General features: G+C 42.1%; 1 long non-coding RNA gene across 1 annotated transcript in view; it reads left to right on the top strand.

Annotated features, from left to right (window-relative positions):
• The window catches only part of LOC125894829 (uncharacterized), a 53836-nt gene extending 46925 nt beyond the window's left edge, over positions 1-6911 (top strand). The window contains exon 3 of the long non-coding RNA XR_007450118.1: positions 6741-6911. This is a non-coding gene — a long non-coding RNA (uncharacterized LOC125894829). The remainder of the gene's footprint in view (positions 1-6740) is intronic.
• Positions 6912-15871: the final 8960 nt, after the last annotated feature.

Raw genomic sequence — 15871 nt, 5'->3', positions numbered from 1 at the left:
AGACATGAAACATTAGATTGCTGCAACATTTAACAGTTGCTATTGTTGCTAGTTGATGAACATACACTGATAAACAAAACAGGTAATAAATATGAGACAGGAGCACGATTTATAGATCTTTTTGGAACCAATGTCACAATGACATCATGTTATCACCTGCCTCTCCCCCACAGGGCAGTAGGCCACATAGGAGTCTTAGGCCCAGTCCCAATACCCCCCCTTGTCCACTACCCTTGGCCCTCGAAATGAAGCAACGAGGGGTAGGGGTTGAAATCTTTCCCTAGGAAGTGGGACACCACTCACTACGTCACCGCGTCCGTTACGTTCATGCATACATAACTAATTTTAAACAGGAAGCTGTGAGCCATCTACATTTCCAGCCGGCATCTACAATGGAGTCTCCAGTTGAGTTCATCCCACCGATCGCGTTTGCCGCATTCATCATGCTTCGTTTGATGAACGACAGACGCCAGGGGACTTCTGCTAGCTAGCTAACCAGCTAACATTACGAGGCAGCATAGTTATGCTAGCTGGCGTGTTATCGTAATGTGAAAACTCCCGACAGTTTTGCAGAACAGGACAGATAGTACGAGCTAGCTAGCTAGCTAACAAGCAACATGACGACAGTAACGTTAGCTATGTATGAACTTTTTTCCCCGTCTCTTGCTCGGTGGTAGCCATGGCGACGTCTACCCCTCGCTGGCAAGTCAGCATCTGAAATCCCTCGCTCCAAAGGGCTAGTTTCATGCCCACTACCCCTCATTATGCCCCCTACCCCTGCACGTAAAAACACCCCTCACTACGTCACCGCGTCGGTTATGTTCACGCGCACGACACGTTAAACAGGAAGCTGTGAGCCATCTACATTTCCAGCCGGCATCTACAATGGAGTCTCCAGTTGAGTTCATCCCACCGATCGCGTTTGCCGCATTCATCATGCTTCGTTTGATGAACGACAGACGCCAGGGGACTTCTGCTAGCTAGCTAACCAGCTAACATTACGAGGCAGCATAGTTATGCTAGCTGGCGTGTTATCGTAATGTGAAAACTCCCAACAGTTTTGCAGAACAGGACAGATAGTGCGAGCTAGCTAGCTAGCTAACAAGCAACATGACGACAGTAACGTTAGCTATGTATGAACTTTTTTCCCCGTCTCTTGCTCGGTGGTAGCCATGGCGACGTCTACCCCTCGCTGGCAAGTCAGCATCTGAAATCCCTCGCTCCAAAGGGCTAGTTTCATGCCCACTACCCCTCATTATGCCCCCTACCCCTGCACGTAAAAACACCCCTCACTACGTCACCGCGTCGGTTACGTTCACGCATACGTAACTATTTTAAACAGGAAGCTGTGAGCCATCTACATTTCCAGCCGGCATCTACAATGGAGTCTCCAGTTGAGTTCATCCCACCGATCGCGTTTGCCGCATTCATCATGCTTCGTTTGATGAACGACAGACGCCAGGGGACTTCTGCTAGCTAGCTAACCAGCTAACATTACGAGGCAGCATAGTTATGCTAGCTGGCGTGTTATCGTAATGTGAAAACTCCCAACAGTTTTGCAGAACAGGACAGATAGTGCGAGCTAGCTAGCTAGCTAACAAGCAACATGACGACAGTAACGTTAGCTATGTATGAACTTTTTTCCCCGTCTCTTGCTCGGTGGTAGCCATGGCGACATCTACCCCTCGCTGGCAAGTCAGCATCTGAAATCCATCGCTCCAAAGGGCTAGTTTCATACCCACTACCCCTCGTTATGCCCCCTACCCCTACAGGCAAAAAGGAATTGGGACACCACTACCCCTCGCGGGAACGTGCAAATCTAGGGGTAGGGCTAAGGGGGGGGGCCTTAAAATGTGGTCTTGTTGTGTTATTGGGAGCCAGAATAGAAGGAGTCATGGCTCAAACCAGCCACCACTGATTCTTCTTGTGGTGCCAACATGAAGTCATTAGTTTTGTTTCTGAGTGAAATATCTCAAACTGTTGGATGGATTTTTTTTTTTTTTTTTTTTTTAAATTTGGTGCAAACGTTTCTCTCCCCAGACAAAGTGCAATAACTTTTGAGATTTGATTAAAAAATCCACAGGTGGCTGCTCCTGTTGATCTTCAGCTTTCACCATCTTCACTCAAAACAGCTCCATAAAACCTCCGTACACACATTTCACACACAACATGACAAACACATTTACTCTGTCACTGCACCACGAGCTGGACAGAAAGTTTAACCCATCTTTTGATCCACTCTTCACCAGATAGATAGATTGATAGATAGATAGAACGGTGGATGAAGCCTTCTTGAATAATTATAAATAATAATTAATGGTAATCAGCCCTCTGTTGGTGGTTGACCTTGCTGTTACCATGGAGACCACAACACGCAAACACAAACACAATGGATGCTAAATAGCTCTGTGTGTGTTTCGTTTCATTTGAGACGAGCAGAGCGGCTCTGTGGCTGGCAGCACATTAATGTGTGTGTGTGTGTGTGTGTGTTGCATTAATGAGAGAGGATGATGACACACATATACAGTAAGTGGCTCGCTAAATGCTCAAGGGTGTGTGTGTGTGTGTGTGTGTGTGTGTGTGTGTGTGTGTTGGCTGTAGTTTGTGTGTCTGTGCTTCATGTGGGGGGCGGAGCTGGCAGATTGATTGGCAGTATTTAGCGATGGCTGCCATGGTAACAGATGTTGAGGAAAGAGAGAGACGGAGCACATTCAACACTCAGTGGTTCGATTTTGAAAACCTCTTCCTGTTTGTGTGTTCACACTGCAGCTCTGTCTCTCACACCTGAAAACTGAACACACACTCTGCAGAGATAAACATTTAAATATCAATACAGCCGATCAGGCAAAGCAAGTTTATTTGTAGAGCACAATTCGTACACAAAGTAATTCAAAGTGCTTTACAGAACAAGAAAATGCATTAAAATCACAATACAAAATAAAAACATAAATAATCATTATAAAATGAACTTTAAAAGAGAAGAGTGCAGATAAGATCCTTTCAGTCATATGCACAGTGAAATAGAGCTGTTTTGAGCCTAGATTTGAACATTGTCAGAGTAGAGGCCTGTCTCACATCTTCAGAAAGACTGTTCCAGATTTTAGCTGCATAAAACTGGAATCCTGATTCCCCATGTTTAGTCCTGACTCTGGGCACCAGCAGGAGGCCGGTCCCTGAGGTCCTCAGAGTCCGAGATGGTTCATATGGCACTAACATGTCAGAGATGTACTTTGGTGCTAGGCCGTGGAGAGACTTGTACACAAGCAGAGCTGCTTTAAAGTCTATTCTCTGAGCCACAGGAAGCCAGTGTAGAGACCTGAGCACAGGACTAATGTGCTCGTACTTCCTGGTTCTGGTCAGGACCCGAGCAGCAGCATTCTGGATGTACTGCAGCTGTCTTACGGCCCGTTTGGAGAGGCCAGTGAGCAGGCCGTTACAGTAGTCTAACCTACTAAAGACAAATGCATGGATAAGTCTCTCCAAGTCAGGCTTAGACACTATACCTTTGATTTTGGCAATGTTTCTTAGATGGTAAAAAGCTGCTGATGTTATTGATTTGATGTGGCTGTTAAAGTTCAAGTCTGAGTCCATTATTACCCCGAGATTTCTAACCTGATTTGTAGGTTTTAGAGAGAGAGACTGGGGGTGACTGCTGACACTTTCTCTTTGTTTCTGTGGACCAAATACGATGACTTCAGTCTTGTCTGAATTTAGCTGGAGAAAGTTGTTTTGCATCCACACACTGACCTGTTGGATGCAGTGACAGAGTGAATCCACTGGTCCATATTCACCTGCTGTCAGTGAGACATAGATCTGAGTGTCGTCTGCATAATTGTGGTAGGACACATTATTACTTTGTATTAACTGGCCTAAAGGCAGCATGTAGAGATTGAACAGAAGGGGTCCCAGGATTGACCCTTGGGGCACCCCACAGGTCAAGGCCATGTGGTCTGAGACACAGTTACCAATTTCAACAAAGTACTTCCTGTCTTCTAGATAGGACTTCAACCAATTTAGGGCAGTGCCAGAGATGCCCACCCAGTCCTCTAGTCTCTGTGAAAGGATCTCATGATCGACAGTGTCAATAGCAGCACTCTGATCTAGCAGGACTAAAACTGAGACTTTGCCTGCGTCAGTGTTCAGGCGGATGTCATTTGTCACCTTAATAAGAGCGGTCTCAGTGCTGTGATGGGGTCTAAAACCTGACTGGAAAACATCAAAGGAGTTGTTCTTTAGGAGAAAGTCAGTAAGCTGTTGGTAAACAACTTTCTCAAGGACTTTGCCTAAAAACGGCAGATTTGAAATGGGCCGGTAGTTGTTCAGTACTGTGGCATCAAGACTGCTCTTCTTTAGGAGAGGCTTTATGACCGCAGTTTTCAAGGCCTTTGGGAATGTTCCAGATTGTAGTGACATGTTAACTATGTGAGCGAGTGGTGGTAACAAACTGCTCAGCACAGACTTTAGAAATCTAGTGGGTAACACATCGAGGCAGCATGTAGACGGACTCAGACTGGTGATGATCTCTTGGACAGTTTTGTCAGTTACAGGTGCAAAATGAGTCAGCTCTAAGTGTCTAGGTGGCTGCAGGGTTGTTATTGGTGTTGTGGAATTGATGGCATTTTTAATGGTCTGAACCTTGTCGCAAAAGAATACTGCAAACTCATTACACTTAGATGTGGAGATCAGTTCCAACGGCAGTTGAGCTGGAGGGTTTGTTAATCTGTTCACTCATCAGCTGATGTCACCGATCAGTGTCTGCGTCCACATATAGACACATTACAAACATTAGAGAGGCTTCTTCGGTGTTGTTTCAGACCTTATATGTTCTAAATGTGTCAAATGTGCGGGCGAGTCTAACTGCGGTGTGTGTCATGGATGAATTACTGAGCACAGGCCCAGAGGCCCAAAGTGTCAGGGGCCCCTCGGCCTTCATCTGCAAAATGTCACTCGAGTCCAGGAAGACTCAGAGTGACCTCAAAGAGATGCAAAACCACCACAGACACAAAACGACTTGAAAGTGATAGAAAATAACTTCAAAAGGTTTGAACACAACCAAAAAGAGTCACAAAATGATGACAGTGACGACAAGGAGACACAAAATAAGAACAAGGAGACAAATTTACTACAAAACCCCACAAAATGATCTCATAGAGTCATGAAATGATGACAAAGAGAAACAAAAACAACCAAAGAAGACACAAAGCAACCTCAGAGTGACACAGAATTGCTATAAAAAGAGGCAAACACAAACAGAAAGAGACACAAAATATGGCTTTGACCCAATATGATGACAGGGAGACATAAAATGACCAAAAAAGACATAAAATGAACTCAAAGACATACAAAATAATTATAAAAGGGGCAAACACAACCAAGAAGAGACAGAAAATGGCAACGAAACCTCACAAATTTACCTCTTAGGGTCACACAATGACGACAAAGAAAAATAACTACAACCTGGGCAAGGAAACCAAAAGGAGACACAAAATGACAACACAGAGACACAAACAATCAAAAAAACACAAAATGACCTCGAAGTTATACAAAATAATTATTAAAAGGGAAAACACAACCGAAAAGAGACACAAAACAACTACAAAACCTCACAAAATCACCTCAAAGTGTCACAAAATGATGACAAGGACACACAAAAAAACTACAAACTGGGTAACACAACCAAAAGGAGACACCAAATAACTACAAAACCCCACACAATATTTGATGACAAGGAGACATAACGACTAAAAAAGACAAAATGACCCTAAAGAGATGCAGAATAACTAAAGAAAGGGGCAAACACAACCAAAAAGAAACACAAAATAACTACAGCACCTTATAAATTACCTTAAAGAGTCCCAAAATGATGATGAGCAGACACAAATTAACTACAAAATGGGCAAAGCAACCAGAAAGAGACATGAAATGACCTCAGAGAGATACAAAATAATTACAGTAAGGGACAAACACAACCAAAAAGAGACACAAAATAACCAAAAAGTGACACACAATAACAAAAAACTGACACAAAATAACCAAAAAGTGACACACAGTAACCAAAAACAGACACACAATAACCAGAAAGAGACACAAAATAAACAAAAACAGACACACAATAACCAAAAAAGACACAAACTGATAACGAGGGAGACACAAAATTTCAAACATTCATATTCCTCCTCTTACTGTCCTGATAACTTCAGTTTGCATGTAAATATACCACTGAAACCAAAATGGTGGCTGAACTCCTGACCTTTGAATTGACACCTCAGTCGAGCCAATAGGAGCCTCCATGACTTCTCCACAGCCTACGATGGCCAATCAGTGCCAGTGTTGAAAGGAGGGCCCCACGTCAATTCTCAGGTTACAGAGCCAATCTCAAGCAAGTGGCTGGCCCAGTGGCTTATGGGTCTTGTAGTCAGTGACACTCCTGACCTCCAGTGGAGCTTTGAACCCGTTCCTGTCCCGACCTCTGGGGCTCCACTGAAACAGGCCGCTCTGTTTAACGAGGATTTTTACTGTTGATACCAAAAGTGTATTTAACTGGTGATGATTTACTGAAGCAGAATATTGAACGCAGAATATTTTTTCCTTGAGGCAGAGTATGTTTTAAATTGAGGTGTGTTTCCTGTCTGGTGTGAATCGAGTGTTACTGTGTGTGTGTGTGTGTGTGTGTGTGTCGGAGAAGGCTCCTCGCTGACAGTCACATCCTGTTAACTGTATTGATCTGCATCATCTCTCAGCTGTCATCCTGCTGCTGCCGCCCATCGATCCGATCACCTGTATTGATAACGGAGTGAAACACATCACACACATCACAGCTGGACTGCTCCGAGGGGACGCAGCGCTCCGACAGTGAGAAACAACATGGAGCCACTTATTTTCTACACGTGAACACGTCAGGGCTCGTGACACGGCGGTACCTTCCCTCCGGAGGAGACGAGACGTTCTTTCACCCCACGCCCGCCGTGGTTAAAGTCTGTTTATGGTGAATAAACACGGCGAACAAAGACACAGTGTGTATGTGTGTGTGTGTGTTTCCACTGTTCCCAGTACACTAATGGGATAATGAACAGTGTCTATTCAAGAGGAGTCAAAGGTCACCTGACAACATCAGGAGGTCAACCATTGTGTTTACACCTGTCTGTGTTTCCATGACGCCCCAGCCAATGACCGCGGCCCCGCCCACCCTCACCTCGCTGTTGATGTTTCTGTTGCCTGATTGGTCGACCTGCCGGCCCGGGGTTAATGAAGTCACTCCGTCTCCTCGCTGCACAGCAATTAACTCTCATTTGCATATCTAAAAGCACCTTTCAAACACACAGACCCCCCCCCCGCTGCAGGAAATGACCACCGTCACCATGGTTACTGTACCAATAAACAATATTCAGTCATTCATTACCTGTGAATGAACACGGCACTTCACAGCCGCGCCAAGCTGCTGCTGCCGCCGCAGGTGTTAAAGGACAGTTCTGCTGTTTATCCCATTTATTTATTGTTTATTTATTATTACAATTTAAAGGATCAATCTGATGTTTTTTTTTTCTGCACAGTTTCATTTATTTGTTTGTTTTTTAGTCAAATTAAAAAACAATTCTGGTGCTTTTTTTAACTGTTCTACCTATCTATTTATTTTTTATTATTTAACTATTTATTTATTTATTAGTCAAACTTAAAGGAACATTCTGCTGCTTTTTTGCATTGTGTCATGCATTTATTTATGTATTAGTTAAATTTGAAGGACCATACTTTTTTTGGGACACTGTTTCACCCATTTGTGTGTTTGTTTATGTATTTATTAATTAAATTAAAAGGACCATTATGGTGCTTTTCTGGGGCACTGTTTCACCCATTTATTTATGTATTTATTCCTTGATAACTTTATGATTTAAGTGCTGTTTGGATTGTTTTATTTATTTATTTATTTATTTATTGGTCAAATTTAGAGGACCATTCTCCTGTTTTTTTTCACTATTTCATTCATTCATTTATTCATTTCTTTAATCATTCATTCATGTATCAGTTAAATTATTTTTTTTTCTGTTTTCTGTTTGTTTCTCTGTTTGTTTGTTTGTTTATCAAATTTAAAGGTACATTATCCAGCTTTTTTGACTATTTATTCTATTTATTTTACATTTATTTATTAATTACTTTACGATTTCATTTTCTTTCTTTTTTTTACTTTTTATTTTTATTATATAAAAATAAATTAATAAATAAAAATAAATATTATTATACAAATTAAATTTTTAAACAAACAAAAATGAAAAATAAATAAACAAGAAGCTGAGACTGAGACAGGGGGCTGCATTTACTACAGAGCAGGTTCAGTTACACAGGAACACAGCAAGGGCATTTTGAGTGATATTCTATTATCATACAATCTGTTACAACAACCCATTGTATTGAATTAGATCCTCAGATATAACCTATCTAGAGTCCACCTTAGTGTAAAAGTGTCCATTTCCAGTTGCCGACTTGCCGTCATTCGTTCCATCGTTCCAACCATGTTGAGTCATCATCGTCTTGGCAGTCAGTAAGAGTATCTTCAGTTATGAATTAATTAAATTATTTTGTTAATTTCTTTATTAACGCTTCCCCAGAACCCTCAAATTATTGGGCCTCACAACGTCCCGACAAAGTCTAGCATGTTTGATTTTTGTCTTCCACCACTTCTCCAGTCACAACCGTCACTTTGACCAATAGGAACACAGAGTGATCTGTTGCCATGGAAACTGCAGGACAACAACAGCCCAGCCTTTTAGATATTTCCTGTAGGGACGTTAGCACACAGAGTAAAAAGGAAACAGCAGAGGCACTTTATCAACCCGCTGAGTACTGCCATTAGCATCAAGCTAGCAAACAATGTTCTTTCTTCATGATGGAGGATATAAAGGAATCAAACTCACAGATAGTGTCTGGGCCTTTACTCAGCACAGCTGCAGAGGCTACCAGCTGCATCTCAAACACACTACATTAGAGACAGGCCTTTATTTATTATTCTATTTTGAGTTTTAATCCGCTCCCGTGTCCTGTTTCATTAAATGCATCGCGCTGTCATTTCAAAATCAACACTTCCTGTGTGTAATTGACAATGAGAAAAAATGAATTTCCCCTCAGGGGATTAATAAAGTATATAATATAATATATTAACAGTTCAGCTGGAACATGAACAGACACAGTGACTGAAATAAAAGTAAGAGGAATAAAAATAGAACAAGAATAATGTGATGACGTTATGCATGTTGTGAAAGATGACCAGCGATGATTGGTCGTGGACCAACGTGTCATCGTCGGCCAAGTCACAGCAAGATTTTATGACTCCGCAGTCGCCTAATCTGACATAGTGACACAGTCTGAACCCGACATATCTCCACTGATGTTCGTGCTGCAGACTCAAAGAGAAGTTGACGCAATTATATATTTCCAGAAAGGAAAAACTTAGATGAGATATGGTAAGACAAACCTTTATTGATCCCTGGAGGGAAAATTCAGTTGTTGCAGATAAACAGAAAGCAAAAGAAATAAATAGTAAGAGGTGCATAAAAACCTAAAATAGTAATGAGAAATAGAAACCTCTACAGGAGCGTATGGAGACAAACACTGCCAGGTAAAGTGACAGTGGTGTGGTTATTAGCTGCCGCCTAATAAAAAACAAATGAAAATAAATAGTTAGCTGCAGATAAATAAATAAAGCAGAGCTGTGACACGAGTTGAATCGGAACGGCGGTTTACGTGGAGGGGACATTAGTGAGAGGAGCATAAAAAGGAAACACATCTTCCAGCATGACTCCAGTGAAACCTTATTGAGTCGTCTTTTATTATAAAATAAAATAGTCCTTTCACAGTGTAGAGGCCACAGAAGAAAGATGGCTTTTCTCTCGCTTTGTCTTCTGCCCAGGGCATAATAAAGTCAGAGGCAACCATGAAAGAAAATAATGTTCTATAATTCTCTCTCTGCAAGCAAACCTCAGAACACAAGGATCAGTCAGTGTTTGTGCAGAAGAGACGAGGAAATGTGCTCGGATTTTACATCACAACTACAGAACAGACGTTTAAGTGATGTGAGCAGCTGATTACTGACGAATAACCACTGATGCATCTTTATGTGTTGATTCCAAGTCTGTAATCAATGATTCAACATCAGGTGGGGACAGTGTGGGGCTCCTTACTCTAAAAATGTAGTGTATTACTCATTACTCTTGTCAAAAGTACGTCACTTATTACTTCCTATTCGTTACACTTCTCGTTACATTACTTTACCGTTACACCCCATAAAACTGGGCCAGTGGCCTATGGGAGTGTGTGACGTGTGCTTCGTGATGCAGCTCTCTCGGGGTGTCACGGTGAGGACGGCTAGGCGGCAAAGAGTGACGATAATCAGCAGAATTAAGTGTCTTGATGATCTCAGGGCTGCTGTTATACATCATGAGGCCATGTTTAATGTTTTGTTGTGATAAAGTGACTGCGATAAAGTCATTGTTGGCGAACAGCACCCGAACTCCTTCTGCAAAGTGGTCCGGACTGCTAGAAACTAGTTACCAGCTAATAACAAGCCCAGCTAATTTAATGCTAATAACCCAGCGTGTTCCCAACTACGGTTCAGAGCACGCTCTCACTCCGAACTCGTCCACATCAAGTGCTTGGGCAGTAACTTGCGGCATCAGAAACCAACAAAAAAAAGGCGTCCTTGAATGTTGGCATGATACGCTGCTGGGTGCCGTTATAGTTTAATGGCACCCGGCAGCGTCACGTGGAAACGTGGCAGGACAAAGACGAAAGTTAAGGTGGCGAAAGTACGATTGGGGCAGGTGGGAGTGGCGGATGGGTCCAACAAACACTGACTTTCACCCAAGAGATTGGAGTTCACTTCCTGTAAGATTATAAAGCCAAACCCTGTTATTTTTTCCTAAACCCAACCATGTGTTTGTTGTTGTGTATTTTGAAAACAGACAATGCATGTAACAGGCTGAAGTTGACACGGAGTCCCAGAACATCAACAACCAACACACCCAGGGTACCTTGAACGTCATATGTGGACGTGGAAAGTCCATGACCAAACGTGGACATGTGACGAGGTCGCAGTGAGGATGTGTTGAGCCACTAAGCCGTCACTGAGCGGTAACACAGGGTGAAGGCCTTCACATAGTCCTTTTTTTTCGTACGACATTGTCACACATCTAAAAATAAATACAACCTCACATTGTGTCAATCACAAAACTTTTGTCCGTAATTAGCATTTTTGGACCAGGTTTGATTTTCTGCGTTTTTTTGCACCTGTCAGAGACGTTTGTTTGAGACGTTTCACCAAGAATCAGTGAAGACAACGTGGCAGCAGGTAATCAATTCCTTGATTACTTATATTTCTTTAGACCATAAGGGTCCATTGATCAAAAAAATCAAAAAGGTTTTTCATGAAAGATGAATCCAAGTTGAGAATATTGTCCTGTGAAGCCCATCGCTAACTGCGTATGCCAACTTTGTTTCTCCGACAGTTCAACATTTTCTCTTCTTCCTGCACCGTGTTGTTCCGTATCTTTGTTTTTGTTACCTCTCTGGCTACAAAATAAAAGTGTTCCCCAGGTTTTCTGTGTGTTTTTCACCTGACGACAGCTCCCACTGTACAGCATGTGCTCCCAGTTTAGAGGTCCAGTGGGCTCTGTCATGAATCTTTGTGGCCACCGTACTCAAACCTTTGAAGATTGTTTTCTCAAACTATTGGCTCTGTGACGGTCATTATGTAATATGACATATTTTGCTTATTGTTTGGGTACAAAAACAATTTTACATATTTATTTTTTCATTGATTTATTAGGTGGATATTTTGAGCATGCTTGAATATATGTCATAATTACAGCCTGGGTTGATCCAGATGTTTATACATGTGTGAGTTTGTATATTTTAATATGTCACTTCTATATATTATTATATATATTCTATATATTAAAGTAAATGAAGGAGTTTGATGAATAAACAGGAAATAAAGCAGCACATTCACCGTCCAGAGTCCAGTCTGTCCTCGTCCTCCCTACGTCTCTTCCTTTCTTCCTCCTCCTTTTGTGTTACAGGTCATGCGGCTAATGGGTTAATTAGCCGAATGAAGTGCACTGCGGAGGAAATGTCAGGCTCGATGGCTGCGGTTTGACTTCCTGGACGGGAGGTTAAAGGTCGACGGCAGGTTTACTGAACCTTTTCCCTCTCACCTTTTATCTAAATGTCACCCAGGAGCCATTAGCGTGGGCTTCTGCCGGGGGACGCCTCATGTGGTGGGCTGAAGGGGAGACGTCCTCGCCGTCGGTGATGCACCCAGCGACCCCTGAGGCGCTCCTGAACGCTCAACCAGCGTGAAACCACAAAGGTGCAACGAGACGCCAAGAGTCCTCACTTCCTGTTTCTGAAGGTCCTGCAGGAAAGTGATGCATTCATGGCTTCTGGGGAAAATGGGAAACATCAGCTTCTTGCAAGAAAACCCCGAACAACCCAGAGATAATGATTCATGCTCCACAGAGGACGATCCTAACTAACATCAGCTCTCTGATCTGCCCTCTAGTGACACCAGGGCCCAGTGGTGGCCGGGGGGAGGGGCTAGAGGAGGTCTTAAGCTCCACCTGAAAGTAGCCTCGCCCTCCTCCCTTCAAACCCCCAGTAATTTTGTGATGAAAAACATTTATGGAATGAAAACAGAATATAAAATATGAGGACATCTAACTTGTATATTTATCAAAACAAAACAATGAAATCATGTTTTATTTATGTGGTATTGACCCCTTGACCTTTGCTGCATGATAATGTTTAAAAAGCCGTTCAAGCTGTTTCTCATCGACAGTTCCTTCAAGTGTCAAATCAATTCGGTGAAATAAAATAAGTTAGTGAGTTCTAGTGTGTGTTTTTGTTTTTGGCTTTTTGCCTTTTATTTGAAAGAACAGCTTGAGGATGAAAGTGGGAGAGGGAGGGGATGGCGTGCGGCAAAGGTTTAAATCTGCTGCATCAAATTTAAAGTATCTGGGACCGGTTGCACAAACACACATCCTCCTTCACTGAGGGACTTACACAGTCGCACAGAATCCCTTAAAAGGGAGCTACGGAAAAACATGAACTAATTTACCATGTTGAAAGAGACGTCACAGCGGTAAACGTTTCCATGGAGATTGTTTGTTTGCTTGGACTCACACTTGTGACGCCTGTTATCGTCTCACAAAGTTGTTTTAAAGTTAGATAGTGGGAAAAATGACAAGCAAATCATACTGGTCAGAGGAGGAAGAGATTCAACTTCTTGAGGAATACAATCATAAAAAGAACAAACTGCAGTAAATCTGATCTCCAAATACCAGAAAACAATCTTAGGAATAAATTGCAACAAATTTTTTTTCAGTCAAATCTATTGTTAAGTATTTTGAAAACAGACAATGCATGTAACAGGCTGAAGTTGACACGGCGTCCCAGAACGTCAACAACCAACACACCCAGGGTACCTTGGACGTCATATGTGGACGTGGAAAGTCCATGACCAAACGTCATATGTGTCGATATGTGACGAGGTCAGAGTGAGGATGTGTTCGCCCAGACCTTATTGTTTTTCCAATTTGTGGACATTTATAACCGGCATTTTTCTTCTTTGAGTTAGCCGCTAACTGCTATCAGCTACTTTTTAAATCTCCCATAGTGGGTAGCACACCTAACACGTCTTTAAAACGTCACACCCGTGCCACCCATGATCCTGTCCTGCAGGCTGTCATGTTTGTACAGACAGCATTTCTGTCCTGTTGTTATCCCCAATCCCATTCCACAATTGTACTTAATATACAGAACGGCGAGGCAGCATAATGGCACGATATTTCCGCTTTGAACAGGAAGTGTACACGGGGCTTCTGACTGATGCTTTGGGTTTGTGGAGCCAGCTCAGGCAAAGAGAGCCTGGCTCTGTTGAACTGGCTTTGTCGTACAACCCTTTCAGCATTGCCAGGTGGGAAATGTAGGATTATCGTACCAGAGACTCAAAATTATCGTATTTTGAGGGAAATTATCGTACGTCCGTCATAATCACAATAACTATCTTACTGATGCACTATAGGCAAATATAGTCACTCTAGTGTTTACTTTTTTCCATTTTCCTTGCTTCTGTTTTTCCTCTTCTTCTGTTTTGAATCTCATTCTCACTCGACTTCCTGACGGGTCCCAGCGCCTCGTGGGGCGGGTACAGCTGACCATTCAGCCAATCGTGCTCATTGTTCAGAGACAAACGTCACCCGTATGTCATGCTAAGCAAAGTGCGATTGGCTGGAAACATGTCACATGGGAACAGATGCCTTCAGGGCTCACAAAAACAACGCCGGCATACTGATTACAGCCACACATTCATGAAATGGTCAAATTATTTGGCCTTTTTTGGGATTATTGATCATACATTGTACAGAGGGACAAATTATTGTACAAATACGATAATTATCATACACCTGGCAACGCTGATCCCTCTGAACCCCTTTTATTCCCTGATATTATTCATATTTTGGTGAGTTTGCGGCATGAAAAGTCATCCTGCATCAGATATAGTCACTTCCTGTTGTCATGGACATACAGACGACAGTCAGCTGGATCTGACACTGAAGAGATCTGGTTTTAAAGACAGTTTTTCTTATTCATAATACATTGCAGCCTATCATTACTGTAAACAGTGAGTTGTGTGGATTCCAGCGAGTGTTTGATATCTGTGAGTTAAGACTTGAGTCACAAATGGAAAGAGTCGGTGCAGATTTTGGCGCACAACGCCTCAGATGCATTTGATGAAACAGTAAAATTAGAATCCAAACACAGATCCAATAAGAGTTTGTCCCACTTTGTACACGGACGCCCGTCACACATTCAGAGGGAACACAAAGCAAATTACCGTCTCTTTATACATGCAAATCTAACAACTGGAGTGGAGTGTTTTTTCTCTGTGATTATTCTTTCCAAACAAACACCCCAGTGCATAAACCGCCACTGTTTATAATTAATTAATATGATTTAAAAAGCCATTAATGCACCATTGTAACGGCTTCTTTGAGGCCCATATAATGAAAGAAACACATGTATGCATACAACACACAGTGCACATTATTAGGTTCAATCAGCGCCCGATGACATCACATTCACTTCATGTACACATGAGAGAAGAATGACAGTGATTGCTGCAGCTCACAGTTTACTGCTTCATTATAATGTGACTCATTAGGAGCCTTTTCAACTGTTTTTTTTTTCCTCTGCAAGTGTTGTTTGGTGCTTTTATATCAGAGAGAGCAGATTATTGCTGTACATGTGTGACTGCTCTGAAGCACAGAATTAGTAAAGGCTGATATTCAATACAGGCCACAGCTCTTTATTTACACACTTTATTTATACACACACACTCAGAAATACAAAGATGGAAATAGTAGTGTGCAGCTACTCATGGACGACAGCGTGAGAAGTAAACATTGATGGCATTATCTTTAGTAACTGGGCCATCGCTGTTGAGTTTTTTAATTGTATTTCTTTAGAGTGTCATCTAATTCCATTACATTGTAGAGAACGTAGACATCTCTACAGCCGATATCTCCAACACTCTGCAACTCACACCAAAACTATTGACACTGATAAATAAAAGTTACTCTCAAAATGTCATATTACATATTACTTAGCATCATTTGAAGGTAATAAGTTACTTTCCAGTATTACTCTGTGTAGAGTAAGGTCCTGATAGCACAGAAAGTAAAAAAGCGTTAAAACATTTCATCACACCTCAAGTTTCTGCGCTCTGAACTCCTCGAGTTAAAAAAACTTAAATTCAGAGCAGAAAATCTCCCCATGTCATCTCTGCTTTTTCCCCATTGTCCAATGGGATGGTTTGAGAGGCGGG

Source organism: Epinephelus fuscoguttatus, linkage group LG9 (genome assembly GCF_011397635.1).
Source record: "Epinephelus fuscoguttatus linkage group LG9, E.fuscoguttatus.final_Chr_v1".
NCBI classification, from domain to species: domain Eukaryota; kingdom Metazoa; phylum Chordata; class Actinopteri; order Perciformes; family Serranidae; genus Epinephelus; species Epinephelus fuscoguttatus.
This window is presented reverse-complemented; position numbering and strand designations above follow the sequence as displayed.